This window comes from Cyprinus carpio, chromosome B14 (assembly GCF_018340385.1).
Source record: "Cyprinus carpio isolate SPL01 chromosome B14, ASM1834038v1, whole genome shotgun sequence".
Lineage (NCBI taxonomy): Eukaryota > Metazoa > Chordata > Actinopteri > Cypriniformes > Cyprinidae > Cyprinus > Cyprinus carpio.
In genome coordinates, this window is record NC_056610.1 from 27,281,062 (window position 1) to 27,293,206 (window position 12,145).

The 12,145-nt window shown below is 35.8% G+C and overlaps 1 long non-coding RNA gene across 1 annotated transcript; it reads right to left on the reverse strand.

The window, feature by feature from the left end:
• Positions 1-5,162: 5,162 nt before the first annotated feature.
• Positions 5,163-6,246, reverse strand: LOC122139549. Its single transcript, XR_006156384.1, has 3 exons — positions 6,227-6,246; positions 5,317-5,435; positions 5,163-5,218 (listed from the first exon to the last, which is right to left on the reverse strand). It is a non-coding gene; the product is annotated as an uncharacterized LOC122139549 (long non-coding RNA).
• Positions 6,247-12,145: the final 5,899 nt, after the last annotated feature.

A 12,145-nucleotide genomic window follows, 5' to 3' on the forward strand; every position in this document is an offset into this window, starting at 1 on the left:
GAATACATCTCTTTATAAATTATTTTCCAAGTTTTTTTTTTTCAGAAAGACTAGCCACAGCATTGAAAAAAAAAAAAAAAAAACCTTGTAAAGCCATCACTCTGAGGAAATGCTAGTTAGACTACAGTAATACTCATAAAGGTCTGTATAAGAGAAGGCAGTGTCTTTCAAAGGTTTAACAGTACTCACTCATAACTTTGTAACAGATGTGTATTTTTAAATAAACTGAAAGAAACAGTCCCAGCTCACCTACACAGGTAGCACATTGTGTAAACATTAATTGTAAAACAGGCTGTAAAGTTACAACATGTGCAAGTAACAAATGGTAATGACCTTTGAAAATATACTGTACAATAAGTCTGTTTGGTGTAAGAGCCATACATTTGCTCTGTTTCATTTTGTCAATAAAATACACCATATATCCCAGCAGCAAATGGTAAAAGCCATCCAAATCAGTCACAAGCTCCATAATCTCTACATTCATAACTAATTTTCCTTAAGAAAAAAAGCATTTACATTGCAATGGTTCCTTTACAAAAAAACATTATGACCACAGCATAAACTGTTTTATCTTAAGAAGATAACTAAAAAACCGCATGAAAAATAAGAGCACTTTAAGATGCCTGACATGCTCAATAATGAAAAATTATTAATTTTGTCACGTAATTTCTGGAAACACACAGTAAAGGTAATTTCTGTTTTTGCTGATAAGCACATTTAAGACAATGAGGCTTTCCTGTTTTAAATCTCAAATATGTTACAGCACACACAGAGAACCTGTGCTGAAATGTATCGTTCTTTCTAAATGTGTAAAACATATTACAGTGACAACAATAAATCATTTTCCCGCAACCCCGCTGGTACTTAAATACATCAATACATGTAGCAAAAATATACAACGCACAAACTCTTTTACAAATAGAAAACTATAACTGGACAAAATCCAAGGTAGTTTTCTTAAAATATTTTTTCATTGTCCATCACGTTTTTCCATCATGTTATCGCGTTTATAAAATGAAGTACTACAAGGACGTTTGAGTGAGTTCAAAACAATAAGTGCACATGTTGTTTAACACTCTCCTTCAATTCTCTCTGGTCCATATTGGGTTTGTTTCACACTGCACTCAATCTAATTTGGTCTTTAAGTGTGAATTTTCTTCTGACTGTGGATGAACTCAAGGATGAATTCTGATCTTTTTGCCTACAGTAGAAGGCTATTCAATATCTACTCTGACATGAGTGCCAGGGGCATAACGTTTAACGAGACTCATACACCTGCTCCAGGGTGGAAAGAGAGGGAGAGTAAAGATGGCACAGTTTAGTCCACCTTGACATCTCACTGCAGTGCTGAACTCATGAGGCACGTGAGAGGACATCATTGTGAAATCAGTCTCATTTTTACTCCCTACATAGCAAATGTACACCGTGTGCTATACGAGTAAATGTGACATGAAGGCGTTGCACAAAGATTGCACCATAAAATTATTAAAAAACACTTTGAGTTGGTACGCCCAATGAGATTTTTTGCTGCCTGCCTAAACAAAGCCATTGATATAACATATTCCCATTCGATTGTGAGAGGAAGGAGGCATACCCTAAATCGCACCACCCCCCACGGGCAGACACCCAGTCCCTCCTCTGAAAACAAACATGTGCATACACAGTACCCTATGTAGGACTAGAACTGAATTCTTTTCATAATGAAGAAGCCTAGGCATACATAAGTAACACTGTTACAGTGTAACCATCATATACTGACACAAGATAAAAAAAAAAACAAAATTAGCAAGAATACAGTTTAACCTACTTGAATACAAACACAATATAGTCTCAGTCAGTTTTCGATGGCAGGACTTTAGAAGGATTATAAGGTTGCATTGTCTATAAATGTGAAACAAAAAAAAACTGCAGCATTTTTACGGAAACCCGTGTTGTAACGATGCTTGCTGCATACCCACAATTCCAGCTGGCCTCTTCTTTATAGGTGTGACCCTCTTCTTTGTTCACTGTCATCTTCAGCGCAGGTAGACTGGTTTCTTGTGGCTTATAGGATGGGCTCCTAAATTTTTTCTGGGAGAGGGTTTTTTTTTACTACCCTCAGAGCTGTGCCTTATTCCATATGCAAAATAGATATATAAACCTAAAAAAGACAAAACTTCATGAAGTCAAATTTTAAAAGCACAGTAATAAAAAAAAAAACATTCATGAAACAAAGCGTAATAATTGTCACTACTGCATCTGCAAAATGTTTGTGGGGTTTTGGTATGAGTTTTGATGTTTTTTTGGAACAGTCTCTTATGCTTATACCAAAACTGATCAAAATACAATAATAAAACAAGTAATATCATGAAATATTTTTTATAGAATTTAAAATAACTGTTTTAAATATAAAATATTTTAAAATGTAATTTTGTGTCTTTGATCCCAAAGCTGAATTTTCAGCATCATCCACCAGTCTTCAGTGTCACATGACTCTTTCAGGAATCATTCTAATGTGCTGATTTTGATGCTCAAAGAATTTTTATGAATGCTGAAAAAAACAGTTGTGTGCTGCTTACTATATTATAATCTATATTTATATATATAATATAATATTATTATATATATATATTATATATACTATATATATTATATTTTTTTTTTTTTTTTTTTTTGTGGAAACCATGATACACTTTTTTTTCAGGATTCTTTAATGAATTAGAAAAGTTCAAAATAGCATTGGTTGTTTGAAATATAATTTTTTTTTTGTAACTGATTATAAACATATTAACTGTCACGGTATGAAACAATTGAATGGAATCCTTCTAAATAAGTATTTCCTTTCTTTCTTACTATGACCCCCAAACTTTTTGAATGGTAGAGTATACACTTAACACACCCTACGCAACACGTTTTACATGGACAATTGCTTTCCAAAGATGCTAAATAACTCGGCAACCACCGATAAAAACATCCATACGGCGAAAAAAAAGAATCCATGTAAAAACGGTTGACAACAAAGATCCAATTGGCCCCATCATGGGAGGTAAAAAAATATTCCAAAGATACTGACCCAATGGCAGAAAAAGGGAACAACAACTTAAAAAAATAAAATAACCAACTAACACCACAAAATGAACGAGAGAAGGATTATTATAACCAAACCTAAGATCTGACATTCTCAATTTAAGCACAAGCTTCGTAAATTTTCGTAAGTCTGTTACCTTGAAAGTGAGAACCTCTTTACTCTGGGGGGCTGCCGCCAGATGATGGGAAGATTGCAGACAGAAGACAGAACAGACAGGAGAAACAACCAAAGTGATACAAAGAGGCGCTGCCGTTCCCCACCCTGCTCTCCGTACAACTGCCAGCACCACACACAGCAGAGTGAACAGCACAGCTGAACAGATGAAAAACAGAAGGCTTGTTATCCTGCCTGTTCAGTTACATGAACACCTGAGCTCTTGTCATTACAGCTACACGTAAACCATAATAAAACTGGAAGTTGGAAATGCTTACATATGGTGCCGAGTTACAGCGTAAACAAGATGCCCGAAATCTTGGTGGGTACATCACAAGATGGGCTGCACCAGCATCCTGCAGGGAAAACCTCTCCTTCCGGGGGCCGTTGTCTCCAGCTCCTGGCTGTTTCTCATCCCCCGCTATCCAACATCTGCTGCCCATGCCTGCTTTAGCCTCCAGCCTCTGCAGTTCCCATCGGCTTTCTCATTCACAACCACTGGGAACCAAGACTGCCTGGCTGGTATCTGCAGGTTTTTAAAAAAAATTAAATTAAACTGATTTTTAAAAGTATCAAATTCCAGATTTTGTTTTTTTTTATGTTTTTGTTGAAAGAAGTCTCTAATGCTCACCCAAGGGGCTGCATTTTATTTTGATTCAACACATACCGTAAAAAGTTTACAATTATAATTCAAAATGACTGTTTTTTTTTTATTTTATTTTATTTTAGCATACTTTAAAATGTAAGTTATTCTCGTGATGCAAAGCTGAATTTTCAGCATCCATAGTCTTCAGTGTCACATGATCCTTTAGAAATCGTTCTAATCTGCTGCTCAAGAAACATTTCTTATTATCATCAGTGTTAACAACAGTTGAGCTGCTTAATATTTTTGTGAAATCGTTATACATTTAGGATTCTTCGAAAGTTTATTTGAAATAAACATCTTTTGTAACATTTTCAATTACTGTCACTTTTGATGAATTCATTGCAACCCTGCTGAATAAAAGTATTCATTTCTTTCAAAAATCCCCAGCAGACTTTTGAATGTTAGTCTATGTTGTATTTACTCACGCGTAGAATGGAGCACACACACAGCAACTAGAGTGTACGCCAGCAGGGTCCGCCAATTGACATCAAGTCTACTAATGCGCCGAAGGTCAAACAGAAAGGGCCATTAGAGCTACAGAAAGAAAATTAGCAAGATTCTAGAGTTATCCACATTATTAAAGATGAGTTACGTCATCCACTGACAGTCATTACATGAATAAAATAACAGTCTAACCTGCTACAATGCCAGACACAATGGTGGCCGCACAGGGGTCTTGTTTTCTTGTGCATGCGCGAGAGGGAGCGAAAAAGAGCAGGGGGGGGGACCCATCCTCAGCCCATGGCATAAATAACACGAGGCATAGGAACATGGAGCCCAACACGCTGAAAAAAAAAAAAAAAAGCATGGTTTACTATAAATAAACTGAAATTGCAACCATTGATAATATTTTTTTATGGGTAATTGAAATAAAATACACATTTCAGCTAGTTTCCCAAGGGCAAAAATTTAACAACTTGATGTACTTAAAAATAAAATATTAAACTTAAAATAAATTAATTAATTAATAAAAAAAAACTAATATCTATCCATAAAGTATCTCAATAAACAGACTACTTAAATATAAGTTGATGAAAAAATGTCAAATAAACACAACCTGGTGGAAAGGGCTCACAGAGAACCCACACGGGGACTACAATATAGCGAGCGGCACGCCTCCTCTCGAACGCGGGGCCCCATTTGCACATTAATTGAAAGGCCTCTGGAAGGGTTGGACTGTTGACAAACATCCAGCTTGTAATAGGGCCGCTGCATTAGTGTGAGCGCTGCTGATCACGATAAAAGTAGGGCCCAAAGAAACGAAGCAGTAGGCAGACAAGCAGCCCGTGAGCAGAGGGCCACTAATGCCGGAATTCGGGATGGAACGCATGGGGGTTTTTTGGCCTCCTCACCTACGAAACATCACCAAGAGCTGAAGTGAGTTTTTGGTTTTAAAAAAGGAAAAACCCACAAATGTTTTCATTACATGACATTTTCTTTCTGAACTTACTTGTGGTTGCGATGCAGTCAAAACCCACAAATGCATAGAAACAAGTAGCAGCACCAGTTAGGATTCCACTCACGCCAAATGGTGCAAAACCACCCGAGCCAAATTCTTTTTCGATATCCCTAAAAATTTTTCAAACCAAAGATAATCAATAAATACAAAAAAATGAGACATATAAAAGAGTTTTTTTAAAATATATTTTTAATTTTATTTCAAGATTTTAAAATATTTCAGAATTTTTTAAATTTTATTTCAAGATTTTTCATAATTTATTTCTCCTTAAATTTGTTTTTTCAAATTTGTCATTTTTCATCTTATTTATTAATTTTCCTAAAATGTTTTAAAAGTTTTCGAACTTCAAATTTACAGTGAATATAACATTCATATATACATGTGTACATATTTTTATAATTTGTAATTTTATTTTCACAATCTTTTTACTTTCATTATTTTTTTATTAAAATGTTATCTTTATTAATTTTTGTCGTAACATTCTTGTGAGTTTTTCAAATTTACCAATGAAAAATACATTCTTATATAATACAGCTCTTTTTTTTCCAGTTTTCAAATCCACAGATATTTAGATGGTTTTTTAGTACATTGTATTTTATTAATTTCTTAAAATCTTTTTGTGCTATTTAGTATATGGCTTTAAAAAAAATAAAATGTGCAAATATGACTTATATTATAATATTTCGCATACGTTTTATGTAACTTTTCATTATTTTAATTGTCATTTTAATCTGATCAAATCTATGTTTTTCTTGTAATATTTAATTGTATAACCTGTAATCAGCAAATATGCTCCTGACCCAACGTGAGTGTTTCATTTATGCTCTAAATTGTATTTTCGTCATTTCTATTGCTATGCCTTGCATCTAAAAAAAAAATGATAAGGCAGTGGTGGACTTACTTTGCATTGTATCTGTTTGTTTTGTGCTGTTCAATGGTAGTTCTCTCCACGGTGGAGGTTTCCAGTTGGCAGTTGTCCAACGCCTTTTCAACAAATCCGATATAATAAACAAATGTCAGAAACCACCAGGTTGATGCCTGTGAAGATCTTGTTGCACAAGTGCAGACTCACTCACTGGGCCCAATGGTCCAATAATCCTGTTGCGTGGGAAGTGAGAGGGGTAGCAAATTCACACCATTATGGTCTTTTGCAAATGGCAATGGTGGAAAAGAAATTGTGAGCAACAGTTCTATGACTAATGGGTACATTGGTAAAGAGGATCATTTAAAATGATTTAATTGCTTCAGCAGAGCTGGTGTGGTAGAACCAAAGAACCTTTTTGGCTCTCCAACAAAAGCCAGGTGTTGGATAAGAAGTGGAGTCAAGAATTCTGGTCCACCGACTTAATAGAATAATGGGATATCTTGACTTTGGAAACACTTTGCGCCAACTAAGACTAATAAAAACACCTGGGCATCAACATATTACAGCTGAGTGATTCTTAGAGAGAGAAAAAAGGTGATCTCACCAGTGAGCAATATGACCCAGCGGATGATGAGCAAACACATCTGGATATTCCGCTAACACTTCTCCAGTGTCTGGAAACGACATGTAATCAGTGAAAAAATGGGAGATGGTTTTGTTCACTAGATTGTCAAACGTTGAGCTCCAAGCCCGTGCCACACTAGCTGTGCCTGTGAAATGGAGAGAAGGACATATGAGCAGACGCAAAAGACTTCAGAGCGTCCACTTGTTACGTTAAACCTAAGCAGCCGCTAAAGGGCCCTTCGGTCTAGAGGAGTAAACACTTCATACAGTTTCAAAACCACTTCAGCTCATTCGTAGTCACATATAATTGGGCAAACTCTTGGGCTCACATTCTGAGTTAACTCATGGGAGCTGATGATTAATTGGTAAATTTTCAAAAAGGAAAAAGGAAAAATGTTTTTCCAGTCCCCAAATTAAAAGTCACATTATTAAACTAGTTTATAAAGATAAGTCTGCATGCTCACCAATCACTATGACAGAATGAGGTTCCATCCCGTGATGAAGGCCCTATTTCACCCCCACTGTCACGTAGCTGTACAGGTAAGCGGATCCCCGTCTTTGGAACCCAACTGCGCCCAAATTCAGCGTAGCACAAACCAGCAAGAACAGACAGACAACGCCGGCAATGAGGAAAGAAAGCACGATGGCAGGTCCAGCCTTCTCTCGGGCCACTTCCCCAGCCAGGACATAGACACCTGCACCCAGTGTCGCCCCCACCCCGAGGGCTATGAGGTCAAGAGTGGAGAGACAGCGAGCGAAGCGGGTCTCGTCCTGAGAAGTGTCCAGCATGCGACGCCTCAGCAGCATCTTCCCAAAGGAGGCCAGTTTATTCTCAGCCATGATGGATAACGTTAAGAAGACTGGGCAAGCTGAAGGCACTAAAGGAGAAGAGAAACAATTTTTTTTTTCTACAAAAAGTGAGAAAATCCTGCCTTTTTGGCTAATTAGGTCAATAAATGAGTGGCCTGGTTTAGATGTTCATTTCAAGGAAAAATAACCTAAAGTTCACAAAGGACAAGATATTTTAAAAAGGTTGTCTTGACTTAATACAGTGAACTTCTAAAGCCCGTCCATACTAAGAATAATAACTATATGTGAACCTAGACCACAAAACCAGTCATAAGTAGCAAAGGTATATTTTTAGCAATAGCCAACAATACATATGGGTCAAAATGATCGATTTTTCTTTTATGCCAAAAATCATAGGATATTAAGTAGATATTTTTGTGAATTTCCTACCGTAAATATATTAAAACTTAATTTTTCTTAAGTAATATGCATTGCTAAGAACTTCACTTGGACAACTTTACCGGCGATTAACCACGTTTACCCGGGATTTTCTTCTTTCAATATTTCATTTGTTTGCACCCTCAGATTCCAGATTTTCCAACAGTTGTATCTCAGCCATATATTGTCCTATCTTAACAAACCATACATTAACAGAAAACTTACTTACTCAAAAAATTGACCCTTATGACTGGGGTTTTGTGGTGAACGGATCCACATGTTAGCATCCACACCAATGTAGAATAACATTGTTTAATTAATTGTGTGACTTTAAATGCCCATTAAAAAAGAAAAAGAAAAAAAGACTTTATTGCATTATTTCTTTACTGCACAATGCACATTTCTTAATATTATGCCTTAAATGTGTTTAATGTCACTATTGATAGGGACTGTATGATCTCTGCATGACATCAGTCTATAAATGAATGGAAGAAGATATTTGTATATAAAGTGGTATACCTGAAGTACGCTTGCAGTAGTTCCCACTTTAACACAAAACAAAAAAATCAATTACACTTCAGTATCATCTTTAATTGGACCCCCTCAGCACTACTTCAACATAATTTTTGTGGTGCATTAACCACAAAAAATAGTAGTTCTAAAATTACCAGGTTTTAGTATACCTTAAAGTCACATTGGCTGGCTACTTTGTTATTAAAAACAAAAATATGCAAATATATTTGTAGTATCACTTATCAAGCACAAAATAAATGCATTCAATACATTTTAGTATTTTTTTTTTTCGTTTCACTAGCATGCTCAAGCTCTTTATTCTGATTGTTGGTTTTTAATGCTTTTATCGCTCATCCAATCCGGAAAAAAACTGTTCTGAAAGTGATTCTGAAGATATGATTGGCAGATGTCTTTTATTCTCACGGGAATGATCATTAAAACTTTATAGTTATCAGTTCTTGGTGTGAACGACTCTTTATTCAAGTCATTTCATTAAAGGGCATATAAAAGGGCGGGCTGTTATCCACCACAAGACCCGTGGACACGACAGAGGAAGCAATCATTGAGCACTGTACGAACATCTCATCTGTCCACAGGGCAGTTACACCCAATCAGGAAAATTATAAGATTAATAATCCAAAGAGGCTTGCCCTTTCATTACTGAGTCATACATTCATGAAGTTTCAACAGCTCCAAAGCCCCAGATAAAGAGCACTGACACTGTGTGTGGATGAAACTATTTTCAGGCAAGACCAAACGGATTCATCACCAAATTCATTGGCTAGATGAAAAGAGCAGGAGCGGGTGAAAATTGGAAAAAGCAGTACATCTGAGGTCAAAAGGAAAAATAAATAAATAAGGGCCAGCACACATACCTCTGAATGCAGTTGATTTAGTGGATATATAAAAAAAGGTCAGAGATTGATATTTGAATACAGTGATTTTACATAATACAAAATAGAGGGATAAATGGCTGATGTCAAACAGAGCAAATACAGGAAAGGGTTGTCTGGGGCGGTTTTTCTTTGTCCAGCAGCTTGAGCAGTCCATAAACATGTTTGGATCAGATCCTGTCCTAAGGCACGCACTAGATCACACGCTAAGAAGTAAACCTGCACCTGCGTAGTCCGTACACTACTATATAACCAGAAAACACCTGACTCAAGTATTTTTTCTGCATTCTTAGTGTCCAAAGCATATCCTCATACATGAAAATTAAACAAGGATGACTTTTTAAAATAAGGTCTTCTTATTGTCTTCTGCTCAGTAAATGACCTCTCTTTCTGCTCAACTCAGTGACGGGTTTCGTTTTACACATGACGTCACTACAAAACGGAAAACATTTACTTCCTTCCAGGAGGTTATTATATAAAACAATTAGCATTAACACAAAAAAAAAAGCTCGCCAACTTCAGAACAAAGCAAACACAAAGTCTAGTCTACGAAAATGGTGATTAAATCTGTCACACAGTGGATTGTTATCGTAAAATAAAAAAATACTGATGATTATCAGTTGAAACACAGTTTTAAATACACCGCCTCAGACACTGAACATGACTGAATAAACTGTTTAGAGGATTCATTATTCTTTATATCAGACTGGCACGTTACGTTAAATAACACTTCCTGTTAAAGGAAAGAGCTATGTCAGCTGGTCATGCAGTAACATTAAGTTATTAAACAAAGAAATTATTTCAAGCAATTAAGCTAGTTAACTTAAAAAAATCTGCTTAAACAGGTTCAGACTCAGGTCCAGTGTCTATCATCTGGATATCTATCCTGGCACCTGCTTCACTCTACAGAGTCTGCTGGTTTGAAAATCAGATTAATATACAGTACTGTGTTTGCAGATGATCAGTCAAAGCAATTGCAGCCCCATCTTGAAGCAAAGTTGCATTCAAGAGGCATTCTTCTTCTGAATAAAAAAAAAAAAAAATGGAGAAAACTTTGCTTTAGAGAAAGTTTTCCTGCTAGTTTACTATTCAAATGGCATGCACCAGGAGCACTGGTTATGACACACCTATATTTACAACAAAAAAAACAATGGAATTTCATTTTGACTCAGTGAAACTATTCTACAAGCTCAGCCATATGATGAGGTGTCATTCAGTAGCCTGTTAAATGAAGCTGCTGTTTTTGAGAACACATGTCAAAGACCCACATGGCACTGAGAAGCATTCCAATGTACTGATGTGCTCAGTCTAGCATGATTTATTTAAACTCGTATCGAACTTTAAACCACGTTCAAAATGAAGCTGTTCAAAACTGCCCCTGAAAATCTGCCAACGTGATAACATCATACTGATTTATTTAGTCATTTCTATGTAAAAATATAGACATAGGTATATATTAAAATATTATTATGGTATAATTTAAATGTGTTTTGCTAATGTGATAATTACATTTTAATCGATACTTATATACATATACTGAATAAATAAATAATAATAAAGTAGCACACATGTATAATCTAAAGGCACGGCGCGCCATTTCTGCCCACGGAGGATGAACGTAAGAATGATAAACATGATATTTCCTCCGCTTACGAAAGAAAAATCTAATTTAGACTGGTTTTAGTTAACGAATAACCGAAACGTCTCAGATTTCAGATTAAGAATGGAGTCTCATATCTAGTAATCGTTAAAAGGTAGTTACCCTCTGTTGAGACGATGTACTGAAAATCCAGCTGGTTTTCAGACGGACAGACGATGCGCGTGAGCGGTCTACAAAACTGAGTAGTGAGTAACGTTAGCATGAGAGCAAATGACTTGGAATGGAACACTCGCATCCGGAAAAGCCTTTTAAGGACATCTAGGTTTCCCCTCGGGGTCGGGTTTTTTGACGTAGTAGTAGAACATATTACATAGCCACTGACGACAGGTATTGTTTTTTTTTTCTCCCCCCCTGCATTTCTGAAATTCTTTGCTCTGGCTGCATTTTCATGACACAATAACCGTGTCTTTAGCGAGTTTCTTTTCGAAAATGTAAAAATCTGATCTTCTCCTACGCTCTCAAAACAAACCATAAAGCATATTGTAAATTATATTGTAATTTATTAATTTATTAAGTAAAAGCGAGACACTTAAGGCAGACAATGTATTTGATGGAGTTACATTTTATTAAACTCACATTTTTTAAAAGCATATAAAAATGCATAGACATTTCAGAATTATAACTTTCCGTGTCACTTCTCTTCTTTTCTCCTCTAAATGAGGGAGGGAGAGAGAGAGAGAGAGAGAGAGAGAGATGAGAGAATCAGACAGAGCAGAGGTATACAATTCTACTTTTAATATTACTCGTCAGCACATTGATATGCCATCTGTACAATTAACTCAGACATATTAAGATTTAATATAACATATGCCCTAAACAAAAACCACTCAAACTTAAATAAATTGCAAAAATAAAAAAATAAATCCTACAATGAATACCAAAACTTAAAATTCCTTCAGCTCCTCGACGCACATCTCAAGGTTTTCGTGCAATGGTCCCCAGTTTTTACACTCTATAAAAGATAAGGGTGTATGCAAATTATAACAAAAACAAAAACATTTATTTCATAATGAAATCTACAAAACTAGAAACTTTGAT